Here is a 21,588-nt window from a genome sequence, read left to right as displayed (position 1 = left end):
AGCGCCGGGCTCTTCAGCTAGTCTATTATATAAAGCTCAAGTGTGTGTATGTGTGTATGTCCGGGATAGGCATCCGCACCGTCGCAGCTACAGCCACAAAATTTGGCACAGTCACACGTCTGGACCCCGAGAGCATCCTAAGCTATGTTTTGAGGCAAAATTTTAACCCCGCGCATTCCAATTCACCAAACAATTTTGCCCCTATCTACATACTGGGGAAAAAGTGTGTGCGTATCAAGCCCCGCCTGTTGCGAGTTCATTTTCTGGTCCACCAGTTGTGAGTTCTCCTGCCAGGCTCCCTCTGGTGGTAACAGGAGGTAGTGAGGCTGATTAAATCAGTAGAGATCTGCCACCTGATAATGAGGATGACGATTGGACCACAGGAATCTCAGACTGGATTTAAGACTGCCGACTCTTTATTCTGGTGCTGGTGATTCCTTCTGGCTTGTCAGGTCTTGGTTTTCAGCTCTGTTCCAGTCATCTAAAGCTAAGTTTTTCTGCTAATGTTCAAACTTGATTTTGTTGGTCTATTCAGTTTTTTGTGTGGTCAGCCAGCCCCGGCTGGGGCTGTGCTGAATTTCCACTCTTATTTACCTGTATTTGCCAATTTGCTTTTTGCCCCTTATTAGATTGGCCTCTTTTTGCTCTGTCTCAGAATATTTCAGAGTGCTGATATAGTGGGAGAAGTCTAGTGACTTCAGGGTTAATTTTGCTATCAGAAGTGTTGGACATTATTTTTGTAGGGTTTTTTGCAGATTGCAGACAGTGTCTTTCCTTTCCTATCCTTTCTAGTTAGTTTGGGCCCCATCGTTTGCTCAGCCTATTTTCTTGACTGTGTTTTTTGCTTTCATCTTGTTTCACCGTCAATACATGTGTGGGGGCTGTCTTTCCTTTGGGGTCTGCTCTGGGGCAGTTAGTTTTCCCCTTTTCTTGCTTCAGGCTTATGTAGTTCTACGGCTGTGACGAAACGTCTAGGATCATCGTAGGTACGCTCCACGGCTGCTGCTAGTTGTGTGGTTAGGATGAGGGATCTGCAATCTGCATAGTTACCAGCCTCTCTGGTTTTGTGACTTAGCTTGTTTTGTTTTTTTTCTCCTCGATGACCCATTCATAACACCTGCCCCTCATTATGATGTCACAATGATTGCCATGGTGACGCTGATGTCATCATAGGTTGCAAGCCCGCCACTCATTATGTCATAATGGCTGACTATGGGATGGAGGATGTGTGATGGGTATATGGGCACTGGACTATGGGATGGAGGATATGTATGACGGGTATATGGGCACGGGACTATGGGATGGTGGATATGTATGATGGGTATATGGGCACGGGACTATGGGATGGAGGATATGTATGATGGGTATATGGGCACGGGACTATGGGATGGTGGATATGTATGATGGGTATATGGGCACGGGACTATGGGATGGAGAATATGTATGATGGGTATATGGGCATGGGACTATTGGATGGAGGATGTGTGATGGGTATATGGGCATGGGACTATGGGATGGAGGATGTGTGATGGGTATATGGGCACGGGCCTATGGGATCGTGGATGTGTGATGGGTATATGGGCACAGGACTATGGGATGGAGGATAATTATAATTTTCTATAACTAACCACAGTTAGTTACTATGCCCGGGCAGCGCCGGGCTCTTCAGCTAGTCTATTATATAAAGCTCAAGTGTGTGTATGTGTGTATGTCCGGGATAGGCATCCGCACCGTCGCAGCTACAGCCACAAAATTTGGCACAGTCACACGTCTGGACCCCGAGAGCATCCTAAGCTATGTTTTGAGGCAAAATTTTAACCCCGCGCATTCCAATTCACCAAACAATTTTGCCCCTATCTACATACTGGGGAAAAAGTGTGTGCGTATCAAGCCCCGCCTGTTGCGAGTTCATTTTCTGGTCCACCAGTTGTGAGTTCTCCTGCCAGGCTCCCTCTGGTGGTAACAGGAGGTAGTGAGGCTGATTAAATCAGTAGAGATCTGCCACCTGATAATGAGGATGACGATTGGACCACAGGAATCTCAGACTGGATTTAAGACTGCCGACTCTTTATTCTGGTGCTGGTGATTCCTTCTGGCTTGTCAGGTCTTGGTTTTCAGCTCTGTTCCAGTCATCTAAAGCTAAGTTTTTCTGCTAATGTTCAAACTTGATTTTGTTGGTCTATTCAGTTTTTTGTGTGGTCAGCCAGCCCCGGCTGGGGCTGTGCTGAATTTCCACTCTTATTTACCTGTATTTGCCAATTTGCTTTTTGCCCCTTATTAGATTGGCCTCTTTTTGCTCTGTCTCAGAATATTTCAGAGTGCTGATATAGTGGGAGAAGTCTAGTGACTTCAGGGTTAATTTTGCTATCAGAAGTGTTGGACATTATTTTTGTAGGGTTTTTTGCAGATTGCAGACAGTGTCTTTCCTTTCCTATCCTTTCTAGTTAGTTTGGGCCCCATCGTTTGCTCAGCCTATTTTCCTGACTGTGTTTTTTGCTTTCATCTTGTTTCACCGTCAATACATGTGTGGGGGCTGTCTTTCCTTTGGGGTCTGCTCTGGGGCAGTTAGTTTTCCCCTTTTCTTGCTTCAGGCTTATGTAGTTCTACGGCTGTGACGAAGCGTCTAGGATCATCGTAGGTACGCTCCAGGGCTGCTGCTAGTTGTGTGGTTAGGATGAGGGATCTGCAATCTGCATAGTTACCAGCCTCTCTGGTTTTGTGACTTAGCTTGTTTTGTTTTTTTTCTCCTCGGTGACCCATTCATAACACCTGCCCCTCATTATGATGTCACAATGATTGCCATGGTGACGCTGATGTCATCATAGGTTGCAAGCCCGCCACTCATTATGTCATAATGGCTGACTATGGGATGGAGGATGTGTGATGGGTATATGGGCACTGGACTATGGGATGGAGGATGTGTGATGGGTATATGGGCACTGGACTATGGGATGGAGGATATGTATGACGGGTATATGGGCACGGGACTATGGGATGGTGGATATGTATGATGGGTATATGGGCACGGGACTATGGGATGGAGGATATGTATGATGGGTATATGGGCATGGAACTATGGGATGGAGGATGTGTGATGGGTATATGGGCACGGGACTATGGGATGGAGGATAATTATAATTTGTTATAACTAACCACAGTTAGTTACTATGCCCGGGCAGCGCCAGGCTCTTCAGCTAGTGTATGTATATATATATGTATATATACACACACGTGTATGTGTGTGAATATACAGTATATATACATATATATATTCATGATTGCATGTATGACATTTAAGTTTCTAGACTTAGAAGCTGAAATATTGCATATGAATGCATAGTTGGCTTTCCTAATCTTACGTACAAATAAAAGTCTCATCCCTTTTACTTCTTTGGTAACGTAGATAAGGATTGCTGACAGTAAGGCTGTGTTCACACACATTTTTTTTCGCGTTTTTCCCACGGCTTTACCAAAAAATCCGCTCAAAAACCATTTAAAAGAAGCTTCCCATTCATTTTAATGCATTTTGCACTTTTTGTGCATATTGATGCGTTTTTTTCTGCAAAAAAAACGCTTCGCGATAAAAAACGCAGCATGCTCATTAATTTCACGGAAAATTCCGCATTTCTAGCTATTTTCTGTGTGTCTGGGGACGCGCTGAAAAAATTGCGACAAAAACGCGCAAAAAACGCTCATTTTCTGGGAAGGAGTCCGTTTTTTATGCAGAAGTTTTCTGCATACGTGTGCACATAGCCTTAAGCATATTCCAACATACAGTATGTACTATTTTGCAAACTTTTTATTTTATAGCACCACACAGAAAGGATGATCTAAAGGGATGGTTTTTAAAGACGCAATATCCTCAGTAGCCGCTGCTGCCTCAATCCCAAGCAAGTGTTCTCTGACACGAATTTTGAATTGCCTGGTCGTCATGCCAACATAGATTTTGCGGCACAGACATACCGCATAATAAATGACATTTTTACTAATGCAGGTGATACGTTTCCTAATTTTGAACTCACGGGAACCGTCTTGACTCAAAAAAGAGTCCGCACGATCTATGTTGGCAGAGGCCACACAGCGGCCACAGGAGGAGCATCCAACTAATGTCACCCCTTGATCCAGAAAAGTTTTAACTGGGACCCCAGTATAGTGACTACGTACCAACCGGTCCCTAAGGTTTCTCGATCTCCTAGCTGCAATTGCAGCCTTCTCAGGGACAAATTTAGTAATGACTGGATCTGCCCTTAGAATATGCAAAGATTTATTCATGATCCTCCTCATTTGGGCGAATTGTGAATGAAAGTCAGTCACAAACCTTATTGTATTTTGTTTCTCACCACATTTTTTTCCGTATAGTAGATTGTTCCTAGAGGCATACTTTGCTCTATTGAAGGCTTTTTTAATCATACGGTTGCTGTAACCACGTTCTACCAACCTATCCTTCAAATCCTCAGCTTGTTTAAAAAACTCATCCTCTGTAGAACACAATCTCCGTAAACGTAAAATCTGTCCAGTAGGGACCGCTTGGATTATATGGCCGGGATGGGATGAGGAGGCATTTAGGAGCATATTGGTTGATGTCGGCTTCCTGAAAATACTTGTCTGTACCTCACCCCTGTCATCTTTACATAATGTTACGTCCAAAAATTCAATCGACCGTGGATGGTACTTATATGTAATGAAAATATTTAACTCATTAACATTGAGAGTCGACATGAAACTCTCCAGTCCATCTACCGAGCCCTGCCAGATCAGTAAAATGTCATCGATGTACCGCGTCCACGAGAGGACACGGCACATCGGCGACAACTGATCCAGCAGGGAGAGGTCTCTTTCCCACAGCCCCAAGAAAAGGTTAGCATAGGCAGGAGCAAAGGAAGCCCCTATAGCTGTTCCCTGGAGCTGCAGGAAGAAAGAATATATACTATTTTTGCACAGCAAGTGAAATATTGTTTCATAAATCTCACTATAACACCTGTTTAGTCCGTATATTCCATCTGTGGTGTCTGCTTTCCTGGACCCGATTGTCCTTGAGTGTTATAAGTGGTGAACACTTTGCACTTTTCCATTTGTACCAATAATTGGCAATATGATTTTAATTTTGTACTAATAAAAATTGTATTTCTTATGCATAACTTGATTGCCTTTAGATCATCCTTTCTGTGTGGTTCTATGTGGTAACTGATGATAGGCTGTTTTAATCCTACCATTTCAAGGTTATTTAATCATGTGGGTTTGTCAGACCTGGTGGTATTAAACTTTTTATTTTGAACGCCCATCTGTTGTTCTACTTAAACTCAAATAATCTGTATTGGGGCAGACAGGTGACTGCTCACGTCTGGTGCGGCTGTCATTCTCTCTCCATGCCGGCATGATCAATAAAGAACAAATCATCTTACTTATTCAGGTCTGGACATTTTCTAATTGGAAGACTAAAACTCCACTGACATTTGGTGCGTTGGTCGGGAAATCCAACATCTTTCCCTCACAGGTGAGGACTGTAAACCATGCACGGGGGAGTCTGGAACTCCTTAAATAAGACCTCCGTCTTAACATTAGGCATCAACATAGGCATTATCAGATATCCCGGACTGAGGGGAAGTGACGGATTTCGCATAGTCTAAGAATCTCTGGGAATCGTCTGTATCTGAATACAGGTAAGAACATTTAATAATTTTCATTATATTCGGTAACTTTGTTAATCCAGTATTAATGTTATTCTAGGAATTGAATGGAGACTGGGATTGTGGACAATTCCAATTGGAGTTTGTTGGCTCCTGTAAATTGGAAGTTGTTTACATGCAATTGGGGGTTGTAAAACTCCTGTAAGTTGCAAAGCTCCATAGTGATTGGGGTTTGTTTGTTCTTATAAGATATTCCATAGAATGAGTACAAAGCCAGTGTGAGAAGGCTACTGTGGAATAATATAACTCCATGTGCACTTTAAATTGATCTAGATGGAAGAATCAAGGGTGATTCTCAGGGATTGAGGAATCCGCTGGATTAACCTAAGATAGAACCCAGTATAAGATTAATTTTTGTCAGTATTTTCTTTTGTCTTCTGTACTTTGTTGAATGTTGTTTTCTGTTTTGTCTGTCTTTCAAAATTATAGAGCTAAAACACCATAAATATATGTTTTATGTTACATACATATGAGACTCTTTGAAAGATCTCTTCAGTGAATGTATAAGGATTGAAATATAAAATCCAGAGTGCATAAGGGAGTCCAGTCTGTGTGGTTGACAGTCATGTGTGGACTGGAGACAACTCATAGGTTATTATAGTGGTAGAAAACACCTAGGTACATGCCACCTGATCCCCATAGAGAATATTCTATGTTGTATTGTTATGTTATTCTTTTACTAATACAGAGTGACTGAACCCTCCTCATTTAAAAAGTAGGCACAAAGTCAGATTTATGGCTGTCAATTAAAATTTTATGATCACTGAGGAGTCTCCACCTGTGGTGCTCTGAATACCTGATTTTAAGAACGGGAACGTCTCTGCATATAAAGAGGCGGTGTCGTTAGACATTATCTCGGCACTTCAGGTCTAGAAATATGAGGGAACTTTAATCTCTTGTCTTATATGTCATCTCTTTGTCTGTGTATTTCCAGTCCCTAACTGTGAAGATTGTTGTACGTTGTGTGTTTGCACTGTTACACTAGTCAGAAGTCCTTGTGAGCATATGTATCTTGTTCATATCAGTAACCATAGTCCTAGGGGACCTTTGTTGTTTATTACACTGTGTTGTCACACTCGTCCTTACAGACCTTCATTGGATGGAGGTGGCAGGATATAGAGATACAAGCTGGTAAATACCTAGGACATAGTGTAATCAGTGAGGATTATTTAGATCCTGGATATTAGATACAAACACAAAAGGAAGAAAAGGGGACCCAATATTGTTGCACTGTAACATTATATACTGTATGTACCTGTTAGGCATCAGGTTTCTGCGTCGGCTCTGCAGGAATCCAGAGCCTCACATTCCGCGGTCTCCTGCTGTCTATCTACTGCAGAGAAGATTACTTTGCAGCAGACCGCTCCAGAGACTAAGTTCCTCTGTGCTCCTACTGGGCATGCTCACGAGGCGATCTCTCCCATTGGAGATCGGGAGTCATGTGCCCAGGTCCTGCTCCAGATCTCATTGGTCCATCTCGGAGATCTGGAAGGTCCCGCACGGCTATAAAAAGCGCGCATGACCGTTCGGCCATGCGCTAGTATAGACTATACTTGCTATGTGTGAATGGTGACGGATGTATGATTCTGGTGACTGACTCATTAAGAAACCCCTTCCCTCTGATATTACGCATGTGGATAGGGAATTAGTTCAGCAGTCAGCGCCAGTCGGTGGCAAGCCTTAGGCCACTGTGCACACTGCACCTCTACGCTAGCGACCTACATTGCGCTTGCTTTCTAGCTTTGTCGTCGAGCGGCTGTGTCCTACGCCGCGCTGCAGTTGTATCCCTTCTTGGCGCTCGCAGTAGCGACGCCGCACACATGGTAGGTCTAAACGGACGCAGCCCCTCTGTCTTTAGTTCCTGCTCCTGTGACCAGATACCGTGTGTGCATTTACCTGAGGCCTGTGACACAAACAGGCTCAGCGTTTTTGTATGTTTATGTTGAGGTGCCTCTGTGTGTGAACAGAGCCTGCTCTGCGCACTTCGGGTGAAGTTGAACCCGTGCGCATTATACCGCCATATTGCTCGTCTGTCATTACCTAGCAGCGGTGTAACACCTACTGCACTGTGGACCCCGAGCGGCGAACGCACTTTATTATTTATTTTTTATTTAGTGCGTTCCGCCGTTCCTAACAGTACCAATGTAAAGAAAATTGTATATCTAAATATATAAAATCACTTAAAGTGCTCACCGAAAAAAAAATGGAGAGTTGTAGACTATTGGACAATCGGAAACAAACCACCAAAAAACAACAATAAAAAAGCCGAAATTCAGTCCATATGATGTATAGAAATATTAATTTTTATTAGTATCACAGGTTAAAAAACACTTTAAAATCAGTGTCAGATACATTCTCCATGATATCAGTATACTTATATAAGAGCGCAAATGTCCAATTACACACATAAAAATGAAAATGATGTGGATAAATACAAAAATAATGAATAAAGAGTTGTAAAAAATATATCTATATAAAAGATGACCATATAAAGTGTGCAAAATATGTGAACAACAAGTGTTGTCCAAATATACAAAAAACAGTGTGTATGTTGAAACAAACACTAAGTGAATTCAGATCTAAAGTGCAATGTGCAAAAGACACCGGGTGTCAGTGTATCCAAATCATGTAACATATGACCATAGAGTAAGTAAATGCAGAAAAGATATAGAGGTATATATTGATGTCAATCATTAGAAAGTAACTTACAAGATAATGGCTCCTGGTCTCCTGGACAAGCGTCCTCCCCAACCCTGCCTGACACGTCAAGTATCCAGGGGCAACGGGGTTATCACCAAGATACATAAAGACGCGGCAGACCATGGAGACCACAACGCCCCACTGCCATACGTGCGTACCACAATCAGGGGTTAAAGTCCATCCTGTGCTGGAAGCATACTCATAGCGTTAACCAATGGCTGCATGTACAATGCTCCAGGTTTTTTGAGATGCTAAGCATGTCATTTCATCACTGGATGGTTCTAAATGGCCTAATCAATGTCGGTGGCTTTCCTGTGATGTGGTTGGTCTATATCCAAGTATCCCTCATTCATTGGCGATTGTGGAGTTATCATCTTTCTTAAAATTTCATAGTATTTATACATTGGTCATTAATGAATTTATTTTGATGGCAATGGAATTTTTGTTAACCCACAATTATTTTTCTTTCAATCGGAGATATTTTTGGCAAAAACAGAGAGCCCCGATGGGTGCTGGATTTTCACCTGTCATTGCCTGTATATATTCATGGCTGTTTGGGAAGAAAATTATATTTTTAACGCTGCCTCCGATTTCTCGTCCCATGTCAGGTGGTATTGTCGTGGAATCGTACTGAGGAGGCCGCCAATGTCTTTCTTGATTTTCTCAATAATAATGATATGAATCTCAAATTTACATGGAGTATTCATGAGAAATCGATTTCTTGGATATTTCTCTTGAGTTTTTCTGATGAAGGTATTGTGATCAGCCCCTTTAGAAAACAATCTGCAACCAATTCTACTCTGTTTGCAACTTCCTGCCATAATGAAAAAAATATTTCAAATATTCCATTAGGGGAACATATCCGAATAAAAAGGAATACTTCTAATGATTTAATTTATTAAAAGGAAGTTAAAAAAAACAATGATCGTTTAAATGCAAGAGGATATCCACAATGGATGATTCATACCACCTCCTCACCGCGCCCCCTATCCGTCGGAGTCCCACAAGGTTCAGTCCTAGGGCCCCTGCTCTTCTCCGTTTACACCTTCGGCCTCGGACAGCTCATAGAATCTCATGGCTTTCAGTATCATCTCTATGCTGATGACACACAGATCTACATCTCTGGACCAGATATCACCTCCCTACTAACCAGAATCCCTCAATGTCTGGCTATTTCATCCTTCTTCTCTGATAGATTTCTAAAACTTAATATGGACAAAACAGAATTAATCATCTTTCGCCCATCTCACGTGACCTTCCCCAACGGACCTATCCATTAAAGTAAACGGCTGCCCACTCTCTCCAGTCCCACAAGCTCGCTGCCTCGGGGTTATCCTTGACACTGATCTCTCTTTCAAACCACATATCCAAGCCTTTTCCGCTTCCTGCCGACTTCAACTCAAAAATATTTCACGGATCCGTACATTCCTCAACCAAGAATCTGCAAAAACCCTAGTCCATTCCCTCATCATCTCCCGCCTTGACTACTGCAACCTCCTGCTCTGTGGCCTCCCCTCTAACACTCTCGCACCCCTCCAATCTATTCTTAACTCTGCTGCCCGACTAATCCACCTGTCCCCCCGCTATTCCCCGGCCTCTCCCCTCTGTCAATCCCTGCACTGGCTCCCCATTAGCCAAAGACTCCAGTTCAAAACCCTAACCATGACATACAAAGCCATCCACAACCTGAGTCCTCTGTACATCTGTGACCTAGTCTCCCGGTACTTACCTGCACGAAACCTCCGATCCTCACAAGATCTCCTTCTGTACTCCCCTGTTATCTCCTCTTCCCACAATCGCATACAAGATTTCTCCCGCGCATCCCCTCTACTCTGGAACTCTCTACCACAACATATCAGACTCTCGCCTACCATGGAAACCTTCAAAAAGAACTTGAAAACCTACCTCTTCCGACAAGTCTACAACTTGCAGTAACCACCGATCCACCAAACCACTGCACGACCAGCTCTGCCCTCGCCTACTGTATCCTCACCTATCCCGTTGTAGATTGTGAGCCCTCGCGGGCAGGGTCCGCTTTCATCCTGTACCAGTCGTGACTTGTATTGTTTAAGATTACTGTACTTGTATGTATTATGTCTACCCCTCCTCACATGTAAAGCGCCATGGAATAAATGGCACTATAATAATAAATAATAATAATAATAATAATAATAATAATAATAGAGCAACAACATCGGTTGCAAAAAAAAAAACAGGAAAGAAATGTCGAAAGAAAAAACGGTAGCGACTAAGTTAGTGTCTAACTCTATTACATTTGTAACACAGTTTAGCCCTTAATTTGGTGATATAAAAAATCTTATTTTAAAATATATTCCCATATTGTATCAGGATGAGCGACTAAAAAATATTTTGCAAGGTTCTTTGAGATTTACTGCTAGGAAAGCCCCAACTTTGGGTGATACCTTGTCACCAAGTCTTTTTATTAATAAAAATGATCCGATTAATAGGACATGGTTACATGTTAAGGGCAACTACAAATGTGGACATAATACATGCTTATGTTGCAACCATATGTCTAGTACTAAGGATTTTTGTTCTAGTGTTACTGGAAAAAACTGTAAGATTAATTCTTTTATTAATTGTAACACTTAATTTGTAGTGTATTTATTAATTTATACGGTATGCGATTTACAATACGTTGGTTGCACCACTAACACCACTAATCATTTGAAGGTTAGAGTGAGATGTCATCTTTCTGATGCAGTTAATAAAAAATGTCTAAATGTTCAGCTGCCTCAAGGCATTTTTCAGCTAACCATAATGGTGATGTCTTTATGTGCAGTGCTATAGGGATAGAAAAGGTTACAAAGCTATTAAGGGGAGGTGATCAACGTAGGAAACTACTAAATAGAGAGTCTTGGTGGACATACACTTTGAAGACTAGAACCTCCATGGGTATGAACATCAAACAGGATATGACACATCATTACGTTTGAGTATTATGTTGTTTTTTTGTTTCTCTGCAAGTTTTTGATTTTTATTATATACTAGCTGAAGAGCCCGGCGCTGCCCGGGCATAGTAACTAACTGTGGTTAGTTATAGCAAATTATAATTATCCTCCATCCCATAGTCCCGTGCCCATATACCCATCATACATATCCTCCATCCCATAGGCCCGTGCCCATATACCCATCATGCATATCCTCCATCCCATAGTCGAGTGCCCATATACCCATCATACATATCCTCCATCCCATAGGCCCGTGCCTATATACCCATTATACATATCCGCCATCCCATAGTCCCGTGCCCATATATCTGTCATACATATCCTCCATCCCATAGTCCCGTGCCCATATACCCATCATACATATCCTCCATCCCATAGTCCAGTGCCCATATACCCATCATACATATCCTCCATCCCATAGTCCAGTGCCCATATACCCATCATACATATCCTTCATCTCATAGTCCCGTGCCCATATACCCATCATACATATCCTCCATCCCATAGGCCCGTGCCCATATACCCATCATACATATCCTCCATCCCATAGGCCCGTGCCCATATACCCATCACACATCCTCCATCCCATAGTCCCGTGCCCATATACCTGTCATACATATCCTCCATCCCATAGTCCAGTGCCCATATACCCATCATACATATCCTCCATCCCATAGGCCCGTGCCCATATACCCATCATACATATCCTCCATCCCATAGGCCCGTGCCCATATACCCATCACACATCCTCCATCCCATAGTCCCGTTCCCATATACCCGTCATACATATCCTCCATCCCATAGTCCAGTGCCCATATACCCATCACACATCCTCCATCCCATAGTCAACCATTATGACATCATAATGAGCGGCGGCGGGGCTTGCAACCTATGATGACATCAGCGTCGCCATGGCAACCATTGTGACATCATAATGAGGGGCGGGGCTTGACACGCACACACTGCTTCCCCAGTATGCAAATAGGGGCATTGTGACATCATAATGAGGGGCGGGGCTTGACACGCATACACTTTTCCCCCCAGTATGTAGATAGGGGCAAAATTGTTTGGTGAATTGGAACGTGCGGGGTTAAAATTTTGCCTCACAACATAGCTTAGGACGCTCTCGGGGTCCAGACGTGTGACTGTGCCAAATTTTGTGGCTGTAGCTGCGACGGTGCGGATGCCTATCCCGGACATACACACACACACACACACACATACATACACACTTTGAGCTTAATATATTAGATTTTTGTTGTTTTTTACACTTGGTGTTTCAGGGATATTATTCACGGTTTATGCTTAGGTCTGTTACTATGTCTATTCATTACTGTGGAACAGGTGTTCCCTAATGATTGTTAGACGTCTCACCTGTGGTAGCAGGCTCTAGCGTATATAACTGACAAAGGAAATTTTTCATGTTAAGCAATGAATAAGAGCTTATGAGCTCAAAACACATCTGCTTATCCCTGGGGAATTATGTGATTATGCTTTTGTTATGAAGATGTAATTTTAAAAGTTTTTCTAATAAATGATTAATTTTCAAGGACCCAAGAGCTGGATTTTTTCCTCTTTTAATTGAACTCCCTGCTGCACTACAGATCTTCCGTGCTGACCGTTTTCTTTATTTTATATACCAATAAATTTGTATTTTTATTTAAAAAATATAAATAAACTATATGTTTGGTATCTCCACGTCCAGAACAGCTCGCCCCATAAAACTGTCCCACTATTTAACCCCTTCAGAGAACACCACAAACACAAAAAGGGGGTAAAAACTATACTTTTTCATCATGCCACTGAACAAAAAGTGAAATACAATGCAAAAAAGATGAATGTAAAGAAAAATGCTATAGCTGAAAATGTCTTCTTGTTACTGCAAAAAACATGCCACCATACAGCTCCATTAGTGGGAAAATAAAGTTATAGCTCTCAGAATAAAGTTTTTTTTATATATATAAAAATAGTTTTCATTGTGTAAAAGTGCCAAAACATAAAACAAATATAATTGTGGTATCACTATACCACTTATCAATTTTAGCACACGTGGGACCACATAAAACAAAAAAACAAATCTGGAGTTGCTGGTTTTTGTTCATTCTGCCTCCTAATAATTAGAACAGAAAGCGATCAAAGCTGTCATTTGCCCAAAAATAGTACCAATAAAAATGACAACTCGCAAAAAAACAAGTTCTCACATGACTCTGTTGGCCAAAATATGGAAATATTAGAGCTCTCAAAATATGGCAAAGGTGTTGCAAAAAAAAGCGTCTTTTAGTGTGTGACAGCAGCCAAACTTTAAAAAAAGCTCTAAATCTGGTATCGCTGTAATCGCACCAACCCAAAGAATAAAGTAATCTAATCACTTACTGTATATCACTTGAGGATCGGCGTAAAAAATAAATAAAACCAATGCTTCACCTGTTGTTGATTCGTTCATCCTGTCACTCAAAGATCGCAGATAAGCCCGGCGGCGCACATTTATCCTACGCTCTGCGCTGAACAAATACACTGGGTTTTCATTGTAAATCTCTGAAACACGTGATTCAGATTGAATCTCTGGTGGAAGATTTCCTATAATGAGGCAGATGAAGACCCCGTGGGTGCTGTCTGGCCTATGATTCAGCGGCAGGACCGGACTGACCATCTGGCAAATTCCAGAAGGGCCTGTCTGGTCGTGGGCCACCTTGTTTGCTACATTGCTAACAAAATCGGTGTCCTCAAGACACCCATGCTGTTAACAGTTGTGATGAAGCACAAAGAGGCTGGCTCAGTCGGTGCAATGACATCACTGCATCATGCTGCCAGCGTCCACTGTGAGAATGGATAGAAGAGGAGACAGACGCTGCAGAAGATGAGGAGTTTGGATTAGGTGAGTATAGAGTTTAATGTTTCCGAGGGGGAAGGGGGCCGCAGGGTACCATCACACTATATAGGGCAATATGAGTTAGAACATCATAGTATGTAAGGGGCTGTGGGGTGGCCACCATACTATATAGTGTACTGTTGGGGGGACTATCATATTTCATAAGGGGCTATTGGGGGTCCATCATACTGTATGGAGGACTGTGAGGTGGACCATTATAATATATAATAATACATTTTATTTCTATAGCGCCGACATATTCCGCAGCACTTTACATTTCAGAGGGGATTTGTACAGACAATAGACATTACAGCATAACAATAATCCCATAGATTATGACAAATATCAAGAGGAATGAGGGCCCTGCTCACAAGCTTACAGTCTATGAGGAAAGAGGTAGACACGAAAGGTGGGTGGTAACAGTTGCCCTGATTGTGTGGACCAGCCATAATGTTAAGTGTGTAACAGTGCAGACACAGAGGGCTAAAGGATGCATAAAGCATGTGGGAACATGATGCGGGGAACCTGCTTATGGTAAAACTTTTGACTGTGCCACCCTGGGATAGAATAGGTTAATGTGTTGAGGCGATAGGCCAGTCTGAATAAATGCGTTTTCAGGGCACGCTTAAAATTGTGGGGATTGGAGACTAATCGTATTGACCTGGGAAGTGAATTCCAAAGAATTGGCACAGCACATGTAAAGTCTTGGAGACGGGAGTGGGAGGTTCTGATTATTGAGGATGCTAACCTCAGGTCATCAGCAGAAGGGAGGGTGCGGGTAGGGTGGTATACTGAAACAAGGGAGGAGATGTAGGGTGGTGCTGAGCTATGGAGGGCTTTGTGGGTGAGGGTAATAAGTTTATACTGAATTCTGGAGTGGATGAGTAGCCAGTGTAATGACTGGCACAAGGTAGAGGCATCGGTGTAGCGATTGGTGAGGAATATGATCCTGGCTGCAGCATTCAAGACAGATTGGAGAGGGGAGAGTTTTTGTAAGAGGGAGACCGATTAGAAGAGAGTTACAATAGTCGAGACGAGAATGAATAAGAGAAACAGTAAGAGTTTTTGCGGAGTCAAAAGTAAGAAAAAGTCGAATTCTAGAAATGTTTTTGAGGTGCAGATGACAAGAGCGAGCCAGTGATCGAATGTGAGGGACAAAGGAAAGCTCGGAGTCAAGTATGACCCCAAGACAGCGGGCATGTTGCTGGGGAGTAATAGTGGAACCACACACAGAAATGGCAATGTCGGGTATAGGTACATTGGTAGAGGGAGGAAACACAAAGAGTTCAGTCTTTGACAGGTTCGGTTTCAGATATAGTGAGGACATGATGTTAGACACAGTGTTTAGACAATCGCCGGTGTTTTCTAGAAAGGCTGGCGTGATGTCAGGAGAAGAAGCGTATAATTGGGTGTCATCAGCATAGAGATGGTACTGGAAACCAAATCTACTGATTGTTTGACCAATAGGGGCAGTGTACAAGGAGAAGAGGAGGGGGCCTAGAACCGATCCTTGAGGAACCCCAACAGTAAGGGGAAGGTGAGAGGAGGAGGAACCGGCAAAAGATACAGTAAAGGAGCGGTCAGAGAGATAGGAGGAGAACCAGGAGAAAACATTGTCCTTGAGGCCAATGGAACGGAGCATAGTGAGGAGGAGCTGATGATCCACAGTGTCGAATGCTGCAGAGAGATCCAAGACAATTAGCTTGGAGTAATGATCATTTGATTTAGCTGTTAGTAGATCATTAGAGACTTTAGTGAGGGCAGTTTCAGCAGAGTGTAAAGAGCGGAAACCGGATTGGAGAGGGTCGAGAAGAGAGTTATCAAAGAGATAGCGGATAAGACGGGAGTGGACCAGGCGTTCCAGGAGTTTAGAGATGAAGGGAAGATTAGAGACAGGTCTATAGTTAGCGGCACAGTTTTGGTCGAGGGATGTTTTTTTTAGTAGTGGATGTATGATGGCATGCTTAAATGAGGAGGGAAAGATATCAGAAGAGAGAGAGAGGTTAAATATTTTAGTTAGGTGAAGGGTGACAGCAGGGGAAAGGGACTGGAGGTGATGTGACGGAAATGGGTCACTGGTGCAAGTGGTTGGGCGAGAAGATGCAAGGAGCCTGCTTACTTCTGTGACTGGTTCAAAATCAGAGTGAGCTAGATGCAGTGGGGGAGGGAGGACAGTGCATGGTATGAGGTGATTGGGAGATAATTTCCTGTCGGATCTGGTCAATTGTTTCTTTGAAGTAATTGGCCAGATCGTCAGCTCGGAGCTCCGTGATTGGGGCATGTACTCTTGGGTTGAGTAGAGAATGAAAAGTGTCAAAGAGACGTTTAGGGTTATTGGACAGTGAGGTGATGAGGGTTTTGAAATAGGTTTGTTTGGAGAGGTGAAGGGCAGTGTTGTATGTTCTAAGCATAAACTTATACTATATGAGGTTGTTGGGGGAACCATCATACAATATGGGGATCTGTGAAGAGGACCATCATACTATATAGGGGGCGGTGGGGGGACTGTCATACAGTATTGGAGAAATGGAGATCTTAGTCTATGGAGGATCTATCATACTGTGAGGTATGGGGAGGACCATCTTACTGTGTAGGGTGGTTGTGGTGGACATCATATTATGTGGGATGGTGTAAGGATTCCGGTCTTTCCTTGTGCCTGTTCACCCTGATCCAAGATGGAGTCTTGGATCTCGCCCTGACATGGAACTTCCTGTCTGTCCTGATTGTTTAAGTCCGGGTTATGTGTTCTCCTGTGCCTGAGTATTTTGTTGCTATCTTGTTCTTACCCATCTGCTAGTGGACCTCCTGCTGCGGGTGCTGCTCTTTACTGGGTGCTCTTCCTCTCTACATTCTGCTGCCTACTGCGCTGCTGTGCTCAACTACGGTCTAGACTTCTGGTGTGGAGCTGATCACCCTTGGTGCTGCTGTGGCCAGTAAGGAATCCTGACTTTTGCCATCTTCTTTAGGTCTGTGTGTGTTGGGGCTGCGTTGCTGTACTTTTGCGGGACTGTCAGCCCTATAGGTACATATAGCGACCTTCTCCTGTTTTGCCTCTCCTGTGTCACGCTGGACTTCTTTGTTTGAGTACCGTGTTCATTTCAACCTTATTGTCACGTCTGCCATGTCTGTTTGTCTCAAGAACTCCTGGAGCAATGTGCATGCGCATGCTTTGTCTGCTGTCCTGCATGTCCCCTAGAGCAGTGTGCACACTCACCTCATGTCTGAGCTACAGGATGCCTGCGTTTCTGCTCTGCCTTCTGTGATCATCTCGTCATGTCTGGAGTCCTTGATCATGTGACGTTTCTTAAGATCCTGCACTATCTGGTTCTGCAATCATCTCGTCATGTCTAGAATCCCGGATCATGTGTTCTTCCTAGGATCCTGCACTGGTTGGTTCGGTGATCATCTCGTCATGTCTGAAACCCTGATCATGTGACGTTTCCTAAGATCCTGCACTGTCTGGTTCTGCTATCATCTCGTCATGTCTAGAATCCCGGAAGTGCTCCCCTGGTCCTGACCTGGAGGAGGAGGTGCTATGCCCTATATCAGGCCGCCTCTTCCTATGCTCAGTGCCTGATTATTGTGTTGCTTCCCTGCAAGGCTCTGGGTCTGTGGGGTTGCTCCCTCTATTCTGTGCCCTTGCACTCTGCCCTGTCGTGCGTCTCTGCACACGCTCCATGTTCGTATTCCGCCTCTTGTCTTGTGCCATGTCTTGCTTTGACTTGTAGTTCTTCCTGTGTTCTCTGCCTTGCCTGTTTTGCCATGTCTTGCTTTAGCTATGCTTTGACTTGTAGTCCTTCCTGTGTTCTCTGCCTCGCCTGTTTTGCCATGTCTTGCTTTAGCTATGCTTTGACTTGTACTCCTCCCTGTGTTCTCTGCCTTGCTATTCCTTGCTTTGAGTTCCTCCCTATGGTCTCTCTCTTCGCTTGCTCCGCCTCGCTCTCTCCTATGGCGCCCTGTAGTGCTCCCTGGCACACGCACCATTTCACCTCTCCTTAGTGCTCGTTTCTATGTCTAGTCCCAAGGTCTTCCCTTGGCCCGGCTCTGGGCTTCTGCCTACGCTCCACTGTTAGGCTCTGTCCTCGCTCTGACCTGGCTCTGTTTCTGCTTGTTCCTTGCCTTGTTCCCTGCCTTGTCCTTGCATTGAACCCCGGCGTGGGTTCCCCTTGGCCGTCTCCTGTGCCACGTGTTTGTGTACAGCCATGTGCACTGGCCAGTGTGGCGTGCCCCCTGCGTGGCTCCTAGCACGCAGCCCTTCCTTGTGCCCTGGCGTGGCTCCTAGCACGCACCCTGCCTTGAACCCTGGCATCGCTCCTAGCACGCACCCTGCCTTGAACCTTGGCGTGTCTCTACACGCACTCTGTCTTGTACCTTGGACCCTGGCGTGTCTCTACACGCACCCTGTCTTGTACCTTGTGCCTGGGCGTGTCTCTACACGCACTCTGTCTTGTACCTTGTGCCTGGGCGTGTCTCTACACGCACCCTGTCTTGTACCTTGGACCCTGGCGTGTCTCTACACGCACTCTGTCTTGTGCCTTGGCGTGTCTCTACACGCACTCTGTCTTATCCTATGCTTTGGCGTGGCTCTACACACACACCCTGTCTCGTTTGTGAACCTTGGTGTGTCCCCTACACACGCACCTCGCTTTGAACCCTGGCGTGTCCCCTACACACGCACCTTGCCTTGCACCTAGCCTTGAACCCTGGCGTGTCCCCTACACACGCACCTAGCCTTGAACCCTTGCGTGTCCCCTACACACGCACCTTGCCTTGCACCTAGCCTTGAACCCTGGCGTGTCCCCTACACACGCACCTAGCCTTGAACCCTTGCGTGTCCCCTACACACGCACCTTGCCTTGCACCTAGCCTTGAACCCTGGCGTGTCCCCTACACACGCACCTTGCCTTGCACTTAGCCTTGACCCCTGGCGTGTCCCCTACACACGCACCTAGCCTTGGACCTTGGCGTGTTCCCTAACACGCGCCCTGCCTGGATATCTTCGTGCCTCCTTGCCTGGACCCTGGTTTGCCTGCCGGATGCCTGGAACCTGTCGATCGCTGCCAGAGATCACGAGCTGGATGACTGCGGCCTGACCTCCGGAGCTGATGTCCGCAGCCTGATGCCTTGATGATGTCGATCGTTGCCAGCAGTCCGGAGTCAGATGCCATCATGCCATTACCTGTACCTAGGCGTGCCACCTGGCACGTACCATGTTATGGACCTTGGCGTGCCCACGCGCGCACCTTGCACGTTTTGTTTGTTTACACTGTATGTGATCCTGAGTTATTCTAATGAAGTTACCTTGAACCTACGTCTTGTCTCATCTTGCTTCCTGCTCGTCCTTGTCGTCAGACACTCGTCTAGTGTCCCCTGAGCCGGCCGTCTGGTCCCAGCAGTCGTGGTGACTCACCCCCTTGGTCTTACCCCTGACAATCCCTGTATAGGGGGTGGATTCTCACAAGGTTAGCTCACCCTCGGTGGGTGGGTGCCACGACCCAGAGGGTCCACTCAAAAAATGGGCTCAGCAGGAGCTTTGTCCGTCACACTTATGTTTTCTGGACTTATGCACCCTAGTGCTGTGTGCATGCTGATTTACTACATCATGGGACTGCCTTATTAATATGGTGTACTCGCTTACATATCTGCTGCGGACTCCTACGCTCTGTGCCCTGTGCGCACTTGAGTATTAGTACTGTTGGAATGGTTATTATTAGAGGTCTTATTAGCGGCAGCAGGTGTAGGCTCATGGGAGTAGTAGTCTCAACAGTCGATGCCAGTGACTGGAGGTAAATTTTTACCCTCTGTTAACTGCTGAGAACCACAGCGCTCTGACTGGTGGTATTAATCTTACGACTGATCAGAGCAGCCGGTGTTTCTCATGGTGTCATGCAAATGACAGTGTGAGAAACACCTGGCGTTCGGGCTGCAGAACCCGAACAGTAAGACGGACTTTCTGGCGAAATCCGTGCTCAGGGTCCGTGCTCGAACAGTAGGTGTACGGACCCTAAATTTTATTGTTCGGGTTCTCCTATCTCTATGGGGCAATCATACTGTGATGGTCATCATACTTTGTGGGGGATTAATACTCTATGGGGGTCATGAAAGGGGTATCAGTGAGTGAGACCACTTAAGCACTTCAGTAGGGGCAAAATAACTAAGTGCTGCAATACATTTCTTTCTCCTTTTCTTAAAAAGTTGGGTGATATGCTCTCAGGACTTTTTCTATGAGGGCGCCTGTTATTTCTATGTACGCCCCTGCTCAACAGCATTATTACAATAAGGAGGCAGTGAGGGTCATTATTATTAGAGGCCTAATGGGGGAATCATTGTCATTTTTAGGGGAAGCAAGAAGTCATTATTATTATTAATATAAGAAAGCACATGGGATATTTTTATTATTATAAGGAGGTACAGGGTCATTATTGTAAGAGGTCAAGGGGCATTATTAAAAGAGGCACAGGGGAATTATTATAAGGTATCCCAAGTTGTGGTTTGTATATGTCACGTCCGCCATGTCTGCCATGTCTGTTTGTCTCAAGAACTCCTGGAGCGATGTGCATGCGCATGTTTTGTCTGCTGTCCTGCATGTTCGCTAGAGCTGTGTGCAGACTCACCTCATGTCTGAGCTGCAGGATCCCTGCGTTTCTGCTCTGCCTTCTGTGATCTTCTCGTCATGTCTGGAGTCCTTGATCATGTGATGTTTCTTAAGATCCTGCACTGTCTGGTTCTGCAATCATCTCGTCATGTCTAGAATCCCAGATCATGTGTTCTTCCTAGGATCCTGCACTGGTTGGTTCGGTGATCATCTCGTCATGTCTGAAACCCTGATCATGTGACGTTTCCTAAGATCCTGCACTGTCTGGTTCTGCTATCATCTCGTCATGTCTAGAATCCCGGAAGTGCTCCCCTGGTCCTGACCTGGAAGAGGAGGTGCTATGCCCTATATCAGGCCGCCCCTTCCTTTGCTCAGGGCCTGATTATTGTGTTGCTTCCCTGCAAGGCTCTGGGTCTGTGGGGTTGCTCCCTCTATTCTGTGCCCTTGCACTTTGCTCTGTAGTGCGTCTCTGCACACGCTCCGTGCTCGTATTCCGCCTCTTGTCTTGTGCCATGTCTTGTGTTGTCTCTCGTGCCATGTTTGTCTTTGCCTTGCTTTGCCTTGTAGTCCTTCTGCTGTTCTTTGTCTTAGTCTGTTTTGCTATGTCTCGCCTTAGCTATGCTTTGACTTGTAGTCCTTCCTTTGTTCTCTGCCTCGCCTGTTTTGCCATGTCTTGCTTTTGCTATGCTTTGACTTGTAGTCCTCCCTGTGTTCTCTGCCTTGCTATTCCTTGCTTTGTGTTCCTCCCTATGGTCTCAGTCTTTG

The 21,588-nt window shown here is 44.7% G+C and overlaps 1 protein-coding gene across 1 annotated transcript in view; it reads right to left on the bottom strand.

Annotated features, from left to right (window-relative positions):
• The window catches only part of LOC141051051 (uncharacterized), a 110,280-nt gene extending 89,208 nt beyond the window's left edge, over window positions 1-21,072 (bottom strand). The window contains exon 1 of the mRNA XM_073547874.1: window positions 20,843-21,072. The gene's annotated coding sequence lies outside the window, so the exon portion shown is untranslated. The remainder of the gene's footprint in view (window positions 1-20,842) is intronic.
• Window positions 21,073-21,588: the final 516 nt, after the last annotated feature.

This window comes from Dendrobates tinctorius, unplaced genomic scaffold (genome assembly GCF_039654945.1).
Source record: "Dendrobates tinctorius isolate UK_male_01 unplaced genomic scaffold, ASM3965494v1 ptg000155l, whole genome shotgun sequence".
NCBI lineage: Eukaryota > Metazoa > Chordata > Amphibia > Anura > Dendrobatidae > Dendrobates > Dendrobates tinctorius.
Note: the sequence above shows the minus strand (reverse complement) of the source record. Positions and strands in the feature narration are given on the sequence as shown.